This window comes from Oncorhynchus nerka, linkage group LG2, assembly GCF_034236695.1.
Source record: "Oncorhynchus nerka isolate Pitt River linkage group LG2, Oner_Uvic_2.0, whole genome shotgun sequence".
NCBI lineage: Eukaryota > Metazoa > Chordata > Actinopteri > Salmoniformes > Salmonidae > Oncorhynchus > Oncorhynchus nerka.
In genome coordinates, this window is record NC_088397.1 from 55,378,798 (window position 1) to 55,392,661 (window position 13,864).

General features: G+C 43.4%; 1 protein-coding gene and 1 pseudogene across 8 annotated transcripts in view; both read left to right on the forward strand.

Annotated features, from left to right (window-relative positions):
• Positions 1-13,864, forward strand: part of magi1b (membrane associated guanylate kinase, WW and PDZ domain containing 1b) — a 211,425-nt gene that overhangs the window by 17,515 nt on the left and 180,046 nt on the right. The gene's annotated exons all lie outside the window — the stretch shown is intronic.
• LOC135572486 (glyoxalase domain-containing protein 4-like) lies at positions 8,985-10,386 on the forward strand (annotated as a pseudogene).

Genomic DNA, 13,864 nt, shown 5'->3' on the forward strand with positions numbered 1-13,864 from the left:
TTATTGGTAATAAGAGGGAAGACTAAGCGAATCCAGACGGACGGACGGTACTCTCTGTCCTCAGGCTGAAACTGGGCTTCTTTAAAATCTCATCAATTAAGGAAGAAATCTAATTTCCCTCCCGGCCTCTTACCGCAGTACTGGTACTGGCAGTCTGTCTGCTTTTTTTCACAGGATTTGATTATAATTCTTTCTGATGTGAATGGTCTGATAAGGAGAGACGAGTGGAGCGGGGTTTGCCCCGCCTTAACCCCATTTTGCCTGTCTACAGTTTCTCTCATTGCCACACAGACTCTACAGTAATGGTCAAGGCATGTCATGCTCAAGCTCCATTACTCACATACCACTCACATACCACTCACATACCATACATAGAGTTCTCAGATCTCCCCTTGGAGTGTGTTCGAAGTTACACTGTAGTTCGGGAAACTACGGTGAACCTGAAAACCCCTCTAATTTTAAGGAAATGTGTCATCTGTTAAAAACAGCTGAATAATGTAAATGAGGAAGACAAGGAACGTCTCTCTCACTGCTCTTAACGGACCCTCACTTCCCTTCTTCTTCCTCTCGTTATTGTCTCCTCTCTGTCTCTCAGGCCCTTTCAGGGGTGAGCTCCATTTCCTGTGTGTCACTTCCTGAACCCTTTGTTTGGCTACCTTTTGTCCATCCTCCACTGCTCTCTCTCTCTTCCGTTGGTTGACATTTGAATGCTTTGACATTTCAGACGGTTATGCCTTTTTAATAGGGTGAGGGTTGATTATGGAAAATGAGTCCCAACTCCTGTAATATTAAAGCAGCACCTTGTGGCTGTAGGCTATCGAGGGGAACAGGTCAAAGCAGTGCCTTCTCACTGAAAACAAACAGACAAATGAGAAGGCACCAACTGATTGACAGACTGACTGCATAGTACATTAGTGATGTGGGTAAAAAATCGGTAGTTGCATATCGTGATTTAAAAAAAAACAAATCATTTTTTAACACTATTGTAATATAGTCTTTTGCGCTGTTCTGCGATACCTGCACCAAAACTCCAGTATTTTTCCTTCATATCTTCGTCACCATCTTTTAAAGAAAGTAATAATTAGTCACAAACGATCTTGATAACATGTAAACAGCCTTGCTAACCAGCTCTGATAGGGTGAGTAAAATGGCCAGAGTGAGGTCTTCTCTAATTTCTGTCTGGAAGTAGCTAGCTAGCCAAATTTAGCCGGTTACCTTGGGTACTTGTTTGCAGGCAAGTTGCAGAAGGACGAGGAGGCTACAGTCCCCCAACGTTTATCAGTGCAATTTTGATGGGCAACTAGCTGAAACAGTTTGAGAGGGTTTATCTAATGTTCCTTCGGTAGATTTGAGCTAATCTTACTTTGGCTCTCATTAGTTGTTGATCTTGTTGATGTGCAAGACTTAGGGAGAGAGAGCCTACCTGTTCATGGTTGTTTGATCAATAGGACTGTGAAGTTCCTAAATGTAAGAGGGTTCCCATGGTGTTGACATAATGGCAGAAATCCATTCATGTTTGTTTTGTGGCTTTTGGCGAATGCATTCTAATGATATAAAGTCTCGCTGTTGCAACTTCCTGTAAACACACAGTCCAGTTCAAAGTGAATGATGGCAGGCCTGTGTGGCAAATAGCTTCTTTGCATAAAGGCCTACTTTGATGGCAGGCCTGTGTGGCAAATAGCTTCTTTGCATAAAGGCCTACTGTGGCTCTGATTGGCTATGGTGCACCGATCTGTGTAGACTCCGGTTCTGGACAAGACGGATGTTTTATTTGCTACAGTGTCTTTAAAGTGTCATTCTTCTTGGGGGTGTATATAAGATTTAATGTTGCTAAAATGCTGTCAGTTCCACTGTAATAGTATTATTAGGGGGTAGAGCCCTGCCCGTTGAAGTGCAGCTGCTCTGGCGCCAGCCTCTGCTGTGGGAATTCCTTGCGATAGCAACAGTGTATTCTCCAACTGTCACCTCTGTGTAGTGTGTGTGTTGACACTGATGCACCTGTTCCCAGGTAGAACAGAGCCAGTCTGACAGGTTATAGCAAAACTGCTGCATAACTTCCTTACACCTTTCAACAGGTGAAACGGCAGGACTCTCAGGTGGAATGCCAGCTTACAGGTGGGCGTAGCTACACTGTGAGGCCCAGTGGTTGAGGAACTGTTGTGACACAGCCAATGTTTTTCTCTTCCTTTTTTGACCCCACCCTTTGCATGTGCACCCCCCTTTAAACACGGTCTTTCCTCAGTTATTTATGATCCAGGATCAGCTCTCCCGGCCCCACCCCTATCTATAAGCATCACAAGCTAAACAATAGCAGTCCCTAACTGTAATTAAAGGCATAAAGTATCTACTTTGCCTCAGCATGCTGTAGAGACCCTGGTTAAATACAGTACTGTGATAGTCCAAGTTGTCCCTTCTCCTTTCTCTCCTTCCCTCATCACCCTCTCCTTGTAGTGTGTGTAATCATGATGTTTGAGGTGATTTGAAGTCAGGTGGCCCTGGTTACCACAGCAACAGGGACAAACCCTGAGTCTTGGGCATCTTTGGCTGACTGATTGATAAATGAAATCTCCTGGATGTTCCCTTACGGCCTGCTTAATGTCTGGCCAGGCAAACATATGACCTCAGGGAAGGCATGGTATAAACACTCCTGCCTGCCTGCCCTTCTGACTGGAGGTTAAGAAGCCTTTGCCTCATGACTCATATTTTTTGAATAACTGTATTTACTTTCTTTGTGCCGCATTCCTCTCATCCCTTTGTAGCAGTAGGTATTACATGGATGATCACAACCAACCTCGTCTGACTCCTTCCCTTTAAGTCTTTTATTTTGAAGTTTCTGGTTTGTAGAACTGCCAGCAAGTACATGTAAACTTGCTTTGGAATGGATTTAGTTAAACTCCCAGGTGCATATACACACGCCTTCTACAAATTGATGCAGAAAGGCCAGATAGAGAAATCTCTTTGTAAATGGAGAAATACAGTTGAAGTCTGTTTACATACACTTAGATTGGAGTCATAAACTCATTTTTCAACCACTCCAGAAGTTTACATATACACTAAGTTGACTGTGTCTTCAAAGAGCTTGGGAAATTCCAGAAAATTGTCATGGCTTTAGAAGCTTCTGCTAATTGACATAATTGGAGTCAGTTGGAGGTGTATCTGTGGATGTATTTCAAGGCCTACCTTCAAACTCAGTGCCTCTTTGCTTGACATCATGGGAAAATCAAAAGAAATCATCCAAGAGCTCAGAAAAAAAAGACCTCCACAAGTCTGGTTCATTCATGGGAGCAATTTACAAATTCCTGAAATTACCACGTTCATCTGTACAAACAATAGTACGCAAGTATAAACACCATGGGACCACGCAGCCGTCATACCGCTCAGGAAGGAGAAGTGTTCTGTCTCCTAGAGATGAACATACTTTGGTGAGAAAAGTGCAAATCAATCACTGAATATGTTTGGAGGAAAATGAGGCTTGCAAGCCGAAGAACACCATCCCAACCGTGAAGCACGGGGGTCGCAGCATCATGTTGTGGGGGTGCTTTGATGCAGGAGGGACTGGTGCACTTCGCAAAATAGATGGCATCATGAGGGAGGAAAATTATATGGATATATTGAAGCAACATCTCAAGACATCAGTCAGGAAGTTAAAGCTTGGTCGCAAATGGGTCTTCCAAATGGACAGTGACCCCAAGCATGCTTCCAAAGTTGTGGCAAAATGGCTTAAGTACAACAAAGTCAAGATATTGTAGTGGCCATCACAAAGCCCTGACCTCAATCCTATAGACCATTTTTAAGCAGAACTGAAAAAGCATGTGTGAGCAAGGAGGCCTACGAACCTGACTCAGTTACACCAGCTCTGTCACCCAACTTATTGTGGGAAGCTTGTGAAAGGCTACCTGAGACATTTGACCCAAGTTAAACAATTTAAAGGCAATGCTACCAAATACTAATTGAGTGTATGCAAACTTCTGACCCACTAGGAATGTGATGAAACAAATAAATGAAATAAATCACTCTCTAATATTATGACATTTCACTTTCTTAAAATAAAGTGGTGATCCTAACTGACCTAAGACATTTTTTCACAATTCCTGACATTTAATCAGAGTACAAATTTCCTAAGTTTAAATGTATTTGGCCAAGGTGTATGTACACTTCTGACTTCAACTATACCGTAGGCTTTACATTAGTACTTGACTCTGCCTACTAAGTACCTTAGACTTTCTCTGGAAAATAAGCAGGCCATGTTCCTCCTAAACCAGAGAGATAGCAGCCCAGCTTCACTAATCTATGAACACAGCTGAGGGAAGTGCAGAAGATTTGCATGTTAACCATGGATGAAAGTCAGTGTGCGTAATGGTGACTCTTGTAAATGGTGACTGTATAGTCAGATTATATTTTATCCAGTGTAGCGCCCTGCTTTGCCTCGTTCCTTCTCTTGGTTATTACTAGGGGTTGGAACCAAAATGATTTTCCAATCGTTTAGTTTTGAGCCACTTTTTCTTTGTTCTGTTCCAACCAGCAAAATAAAGTTCTGAACTGGTTCGACCCCCCCCCCCCCCCCCCCAAAAGAAGCTGTTTATATTGTTCCTTTTTTAACCTGTGAAATCGACTGTTTTACATAAAACATTTAGCTAAATAAATTACTTCCCCATTCAGTGCAGATAGAGCAGGCAAGCTAGTTGCGTATGTGCTTGATGGACAGACAAGTGTAGCCTATGGTGCCAGATGTGACTGAAATGTACAGGTGTGGAGAGAGCGATATACGTGAGGAGCAGGCTTTAAGTGCTGGGCATCTTCTTATGACATGCATTATCTGAATTAGGACCACATAATTACCTTGTTGTATTAATATATTAAAGGTGAAACATGATATCTAGGCCTATAGTATCCTTAACTAGTATTGAAAAAGTTGTTCCATTCAAATGAATCGAAAGGACAGTAATTGTGACATTTAAGTGATAATGCCTGAAAAGCCGGTGTTTGGGGGATATATTGGGACGGGTGGTGTTAGGCTCGAGACAATATATCCTCCAAACACCGGCTTCTCGGGCATAATCACTTTTATACAACAGGTTACCAACATATTCAAATAATGACTAATATATTTTCATAAAAAAATATATTTTTATGAATTTGTTCATACTATTTCATCCAGCTGGTCGTTCGTTCTATCTGTTCGGTTGCCAGAGGCATGACCCAGTCTTCAGTCTTTTGTTCTGTATCTATAGATGTGACCCTGTCGTTCATTCTAAATGCTCCATTGCCATATTGTCTGGCAACGTTCTTAGCCCTTGTTTGCTAGCTAGCCAACTACAGCTAACTTACAGTCAAGGCAAACAGTGTAGCTAGAATAACAATAAAGTAGCTGCATTTGTTTAATCTATTTTCTAGTGACATTTATTGGGATACATCCATAACAATGAGCTAATGATGCACGATTTCACCTGGCAGAGTAAATGTGCTCTCTCGTCAGGACGCTTTTATTCAGAGGAGCTAGCCAACCATACCGCTAACACAATCACTTGTTTTACTTGTTTTCTATTGATAGTTCTTTGTATATATCCATAAAAATGATGCTGATTTCATGATTTTGACTGGCTGACTGTCTCCTCACTCCCGACACATTCATTACTATGGGACAGCTGGAGATCGAATTTGAATATTGAAAGAATGTTGCAAATGTCAGACAGATAGACATCAAGACTTTTACAAATCTCATTTGTTAAACTAAATGGTAGTCTAAGAGAATGTCTAGATGCTTTTTATAGTGGAGATCAAGTTTATAAATTGCTTGGCTGGGCTGATGGATTGCGCAGTCAGATGGAAGAGTAGGTATTTTAATGTCATAGATTTAGCCGGTGGTCTCCTTGTGACCAATCAGCATTCAGGATTAGACCCACCAAATGTATAAGAAAGTATTATCACTATTATGCCAAATCAGATTGTTTAGTCCATTTGAGGGAGTTGAGCTCTTCGAGAGGAAGACAGAAAACATCCAGCCTTATTGTTTCCATCCGTCATGCCTGTAATGCAGCTCTTTACACAGTCCTGATGTAGGAGGATGAAGTGTGTGGACTGGACTAGGAGCAATTATACATGGGAAGCCATTTTTTCCCCAGAGGGAAAATAATTTCAAAGAAGCCAATGGTACACTACTGGTTTTCCAAACAAATGATGTCATGCTTTTCAAACCAAAATATTACCATCGTAAAAGGAGTGGAGGAAAATAAACTGCTTTGTTCTTCCTGTCTGATGTCCAGACTCTAGACCACAGGCTGCCCGCTGTGTGTGGCCTAACTAACTGCATGCAAATATTGTCCTGGCTTTGACCGTCTGCCCAAATTATTACCGGCCAAAAGTCACAAACAAGCTTATAAAATGGGTCTCTGCTCTGCTTTCATGTGTTTCTGTTCTACATTTATTCTGCATTCGTCTAACTTGGCTGATGGGTTTCATATTCACTGGTTTATTTCTAAGCTCTGGGTAGCTGGCCTCCATTTACCCCACCTCTGGAACGTAGCTTCAGACCGGTCCTCCACATAGCACCTTGGATGGAGTAGTCTAAATAGAGGGGATGTGAGTATCCTGGTCACTGTCGTGACTTTACTTTCATTATTCTGATGACTGTTATTTATCTAATCAACTAACTATGTTTAATTCTTACCTGATTTGTTTTTTTGTTTTTTAAAATGTATTTGACCTTTTATTTAACTAGGCAAGTCAGTTAAGAACAAATTCTTATTTTCAATGACGGCCTAGGAACAGTGGGTTAACTGCCTGTTCAGGGGCAGAACGACAGATTTGTACCTTGTCAGCTCGGGGATTCGAACTTGCAACCTTTCGGTTACTAGTCCAACACTCTAACCACTAGGCTACCCTGTAAAATTTGTTATAATGTAACAATTAACTCATTAGGAATTTGGAGCACCAGACGAGCAGTTGTTTTGAAGCTTTCCCATCTCACAAATTAAACTCGAAAGGTCTTTACCTATCACATCCATAAAACAGTCAATGTATTAATCACAACCGCTTATCATATCATCATTCTGAACAGTCATCTTATTAATCATTATTGCTTATCCTATGATCATTCTGAACAGTCGTATCTTTCTTGGATCTGCAAAACCCCCAGCCTAGCGGACTGACAACATATGGCGACTTGTTACACTCACTCACACACGCGCACACAAACACAGAGACGGCCGAAGACGAGCGAGGGCAGAGAGAGACATGATCTATTGTTGTGGTCTATTTATCTAGGTTCGTTTTGTCTAGCTAAACACCAGCTGTACCCAGGGATATTTCTGGCTACCTGCATACAAGACTGAGAGCTAAACAGCCAGAGGTCAACGGTCATGCCCTGTTCAGACTATGTAGAGTTAGGAGACCTACGTTGAATATTAATCAAGGTCATTTTACAATGCTCTGTAGAATTGTGGTCCTAACATTTATTTGCATGACTAGCTAACATGTTACCTGGTATGGCATGTAGAAAATATTAATACATTAGACATCTTTTAATTAACCTCCAGCATGTATTCAGCTGCTGTCATTTATTTGTGGTTGGGTCCATTTCAGACCTACTGTATTGAATGTGCTGGTATGATCTCTATGTCCGGTGAGGCTCTGGTATCAGCTGGTGTCAGTGTAGCTGTGCTAGGGCAACGCCTAGGTAACTCAGGCCTGCCTGAAGAGTTTTACCACACTATATCAGGAGCTGAGATGGATCAGACAGTCAAAAACCACTCTGTACTGTGTGTGTGGTACAACAGCTCTCCTCCCCTCTCTTCCTCTTGTCAGCTCTCCGTTGATCCGTGAAGGGAATGTGTTCTGTCAGAGCTCGTGTTGTGAGCTCTACAAAACACAGCTCCCTCTGAAGGTGTCTGTCTGCTTCCTTTCCCCTCACTTTGGTTGGCTGTGGGAGAAAGGACAGGGTATAGGATCTGTGAGCTACTGAGGCACAGAATGACATGTGGGTAGAGTAGACTTTTACTCAATTACACTCAACATTTACTATCTCTCCCTCTCTCGCACCTCCCTCTCTCTCTCTGTGTGTCATGCTGGGAGTGTTTGGTGCATGCTGGGAATTGTATGTGCGAGAGTTGTCTGGAGTTAGATCGCCTGTTTGTTTTTTTTCTCGTTTCCTTTTCTTGGTGGTTTGCCTTTTTTTTATGCATGATTAAGGTTTTTGTTTTTGTTTTTGTGGTAGAATTAATTATTGTCGGAATTTCCCTGGTTTTGGCGGGGATGGCGACCCACATGGGGAGGCCATCCCTGTCACTTCGGCACGGCTTTAGGTGTGTTACTGAAGCCACTGTCACTGTGGAGGAGTTTCTGGTCGCCAAAGGAGAGAAGGTAGGCTATGAAAACATTGCTTATGCGTTTGCATCGAATGTACCGTTGTTTTTTCCCAATGAGCTCTTGGAGCGTGAGTTATTGCGGTTTAGGAAGTTTGCAAGTTCTGTTGAGATTGTCCCGTTGGGTTGCAAACACCCGGCTCTGAAACAGGTTATGTTTCGGCGACAGCTGTTTGTTTTTGGACTCACCGGAGCAGACTTTGGAGGTATTGTTTAAAGTCAAGTATGACAACAGACTGTATATGGCTTATGCTAGTACGGGTAGTCAACACTGTTTTGAGTGTGGGGATGTTGGTCATAAGCGACATGCTTGCCCGAAAAGGGAGAATGCGGAGGGAGGGACACAGGTGGTCCTCGTAACACCTGGGCCCACTGATGTAGGGAGAGGTGGGCCGACAGTGGTAGAGCAGCCACAAGCACCTGTTGCTGAGGAGCAAGTTGTCCATGTTGAGTGTACCGAGTTGCAGCTTGTACCAGAAGGGAACATAGTGTCTGTTTATGCAGCAGAAAAATATTGTTGTAGGAGGTAAGGGCGGATTTGGGGAACCATTTCCTCAGACTGGTGAGATGCCCAGTACGAGTGATGGGGTTCAGGTGGAGCTAGTCTCCTAGGTAGTGGAGGAGATGTCCACTACGGGTAATGGGGTTCAGGTGGGGCTAGTCTCCCAGGTAGTGGAGATGTCCACTACGGGTAATGGGGTTCAGGTGGGGAGTGTTCAGAGGGATGTGGCTGAGGGGAGTGAGCGGTCTGTGGCCTCAGCTGAGGAGGATCAGGAGAAGGATATGGATATCTCTTTTGATAAGATAGCAGCTGGTGACGACTCTATTTACAATCTAGAGGAGGTAAATGGGTTCATTAATCAGACTTTTGGGAAATCTTTCAAATTGGCAGATTTCTTTGACGTTGATAAGTTTGAGGTCTGTTGTGGTGTTACAGAAGACTGTGGTGTTAGATCAGTTGATTGTGAAGCAGCGTTTCCGCTTGAGGAAATGTTACTGCTGTTTCGGCAGTAATAATACTGATCCTCAGGGTGTTTTTTTTCTCAGTCTTGTTTCTCTGCTATTTCTCCTTTCTCTTTTCTATACGGCAAAGCTTGTTAATCAACATAGACAAACTGAGCGTGATTATATAATCGTATAGTACACAGCAAACTCCCATGGATTATTTTGGCTTTGAGGCGAGCCTTGCATTTAATTTTCAAAGTGGGTGACAGAAGCAAAACGGCCACCTTTTTACCGATAATGTGCTCGGCATGAAGATTTTGCGTCGCAGAGTTTGAAGAAGGTGTAAGGCAACTTGTAAGGGCCCTTATGATGGAAAATGGAGCAAGAAAATGGTCTGCTTTGGGCCAGAGGATGATGACTTTGTGGCTGAACTGATCTACAATTATGGTGTGGGAGAATATCGCAGAGGCAATGACTTCTTCGGTTTGACTCTGCAGTCTAGCAAGGCTGTCAGCAATGCTAAGCAGCTTGGTTGACCCCTCACGGAGGTTGGAAAGGGCCTCTATCTGGCTGAGGCTTCTACCCGGTGGACAAAGAACAGCCTCCCAATGATCCAGAAGGTGAATCCGGCAGGGTCTGACCTGCAGAAATCAATACACTGCTGCTTCTCCCTTCTGGGGATGAAGTTGAAAGAGATGACTGTGCTGGTGGGGTTCACAGACACTCGGTGTAAACTAGAGCTTTACATTGTTGGGGCAGTAGATCATGGGACAGCCTCATCTACATCTGCGACCTGGCCAAGATAAAGCAAAGCAGTGCGACACAAACAACAACACAGAGTTACACATGGAATAAACAAGCGTACAGTCAATAACACAATAGAACATCTGTACACAGTGTGTGCAAATGAAGTAAGGAGGTAAGGCAATAAATAGGCAAATAGTGGTGAAGTAATTCCAATTTAGTAATTTACACTGGAGTGAAAGATGTTCAGATCAGGATGTGCAAGTAGAAATAGTAGTGTGCAAAAGAGCAGAAAAAAACAAAAGCAAATATGGGGATGAGGTAGGTAGTTGGTTGGATGGGCTATTTACAGATGGGCTGTACAGCTTGCAGCAATCGATAAGCTGCTCTGATAGCTGACGGTTAAAGTTAGTGAGGGAGATCGAAGACTCCAGCTTCAGTGATTTTTGCAATTCGTTCCAGTCATTGGCAGCAGAGAACTGGAAGGAAAGGCGGCCAAAGGAGGAGTTGGCTTTGGGGATGACCAGTGAGATATATCTGCTGGAGCGCGTGCTACGGGTGGGTGTTGTTATCGTGATCAGTGAGCTGAGATAATGCAGAGCTTTACCTAGCAAAGACTTTTATAGATGACCTGGAGCCAGTGGGTTTGGCGACGAATATGTAACGAGGACCAGCCAATGAGAGCATACAGGTTCGCAGTGGTGGGTAGTATATGGGGCTTTGGTGACAAAACAGGTGGCACTGTGATAGACTGCATCCAATTTGCTGAGTGTTGGAGGCTATTTTGTAAATGACATCGCCAAAGTCAAGGATTGGTAGGATAGTGAGTTTTACGATGGTATGTTTGGCAGCATGAGTGAAGGAGGCTTTGTTGCAAAATAGGAAGATGATTCTAGTTTTAACGTTGAATTCGAGATGCTTAATGTGCGTCTGGAAGGAGAGTTTACAGTCTAGCCAGACACCTAGGTATTTATAGTTGTCCACATATTTTAAGTCAGAACCGTCCAGAGTAGTGATGCTAGTCAGGCAGGTGGGTGTGGGCAGTGATCGGTTGAAGACTGCAGTTAATTTTACTGGCATTTAAGATCAGTTTGAGGCCACGGAAGGAGTGTTGTATGGCGTTGAAACTCATTTGGAGGTTTGTTAACAGTGTCCAAAGAAGGGCCAGATGTATACAGAATGGTGCATAGAGGTGGATCAGGGAATCACCCGCAGCAAAGAGTGACATCATTGATATACAGTTGAAGTCGGAAGTTTACATACATACACTTAGGTTGTAGTCATTAAAACTCGTTTTTCAACCACCACACATTTCTTGTTAAAAACTATATTTTTGGCAAGTTGGTTAGGACATCTACTTTGTTCAAGACAAAAGTAATTTTTCCAACAATTGTTTACAGACAGATTATTTCACTTATAATTCACAGTTAACTGTTCCTTTAAACAGCTTGGAAAAATCCAGAAAATTATGTCATGGCTTTAGAAGCTTCTGATAGGCTAATTGACATCATTCGAGTCAATTGGAGGTGCACCTGTGGATGTATTTCAAGGCCTACCTTCAAACTCAGTGCCTCTTTGCTTGACATCATGGGAAAATCAAAAGGAATCAGCCAAAACCTCAGAGAATAAATTATAGACCTCCACATTCTTGTTCAACAATTTCCAAACGCCTGAAGGTACCACGTTCATCTGTACAAACAATAGTACGCAAGTATAAACACCATCGGACCATGCAGCCGTCATACCGCTCAGGAAGGAGAAGTGTTCTGTCTCCTAGAGATTTACATTTACATTTAAGTCATTTAGCAGACGCTCTTATCCAGAGCGACTTACAAATTGGTGCATTCACCTTATGACATCCAGTGGAACAGTAGTGCATCTAAATCTTTTAAGGGGGTGGGGGGGTGAGAGGGATTACTTTATCCTATCCTAGGTATTCCTTAAAGAGGTGGGGTTTCAAGGTGTCTCCGGAAGGTGGTGATTGTACTTTGGTGAGAAAAGTGCAAATCGATCCCAGAACAACAGCAAGGACCTTGTGAAGATGCTGGAGGAAACAGGTACAAAAGTATCTATATCCACAGTAAAACGAGTCCTATATCGACATAACCTGAAAAGCCGTTCAGCAAGGAAGAAGCCACTGCTCCAAAACCGCCAGAAAAAAGCCAGACTATGGTTTGCAACTGACATGGTCTGATGAAACAAAAATAGAACTGTTTGGCCATAATGACCATTTATGTTTGGAGGAAAAACGGGGAGGCTTGCAGGCCAAAGAACACCATCCCAACCATGAAGCACGGGGGTGGCAGCATCATGTTGTGGGGGTGCTTTGCTTCAGGATGGACTGGTGCACTTCACAAAATAGATGGCGTCATGAGGATGGAAAATTATATGGATATATTGAAGCAACATCTCAAGACATCAGTCAGGAAGTTAAAGCTTGGTCGCAAAAGGGTGTTCCAAATGGACAATGACCCCAAGCATACTTCCAAAGTTGTGGCAAAATGGCTTAAGGACAACAAAGTCAGGGTATTGGAGTTGCTATCAAAGCCCTGACCTCAATCCTATAGAGAATCTGTGGGCAGAACTGAAAAAGCGTGTGCAAGCAAGGAAGCATATAAACCTGACTTCGTTACACCAGCTCTTTCAGGAGGAATTCCCACTTATTGCGGGAAGCTTGAGGAAGGCTACCCGTCACGTTTGACCGAAGTCAAACAATTTAAAGGCAATTCTACCAAATACTAACTGACTGTATGTAAACTTCTGACCCACTGAGAATGTGATGAAAGAAATAAAAGATGAATGAAATAATTATCTCTACTATTATTCTGACATTTCACATTCTTAAAATAAAGTGGTGATCCTAACCTAATCCTAATCCTGACCTAAAACAGAATTTTTACTAGGATTAAATGTCAGGAATTGTGAAAACTGAGTTTAAATGTAGTTGGCTAAGGTGTATGTAAACGTCCGACTTCAACTGTATACAGAGAAAAGAGTCGGCACGAGAATTGAACCCTGTGGCACCCCCATAGAGAATGCCAGAGGCCCAAACAACAGTCATCTCACTCACCTCACTCACCTCTCTCTCTCACTCACCTCTCTCACTCACCTCTCACACTCACACACCTCTCACCTGTCTGTGTGTCAGTGGTGACACCACAGCACCCTGCTCTTCTGTAGGACTGATCAGCCTCTCATTTCCTGTTTGCTGAAGAGGGGATTATTGCATCCCCACCCCCCACACCACAATATGTTCCCCCCCATACCCACACTGCCTGGGTGTGCCCTGTTGTGATTGGTGGGTTGGTGTATTCATGCTAATGAGAGGCATCAGTGTCAGCAGGGTACTGCTACTGGGAGATTAGATTCTGTCACTGGGTGAGGACTGGTGTGTTTTTGCATCTGAGTGGTCGTGTGTGCGGTCCTGCAGGCTTTCTGTGTGATTGATGCAGTGCATTCTCAGTTGTGTCGGCTGCAGAACATCGTCTGCATAATTGTTCCCTCCTGTCGTTTGGCGAGGAGCAGAGAATCCACACTGACACTACTGACAGAAGGCTACAGGACTCCTCCTGCTTCCTCCTCTCTGCCTCCTTACTTACCTCTCCCCTGTGCTTCCTCCTCTCTGCCTCCTTACTTACCTCTCCCCTGTGATCCCTCCTCTCTGCCTCCTTACTTACCTCTCCCCTGTGATCCCTCCTCTCTGCCTCCTTACTTACCTCTCCCCTGTGCTCCCTCCTCTCTGCCTCCTTACTTACCTCTCCCCTGTGCTCCCTCCTCTCTGCCTCCTTACTTACCTCTCCCCTGTGCTTCCTCCT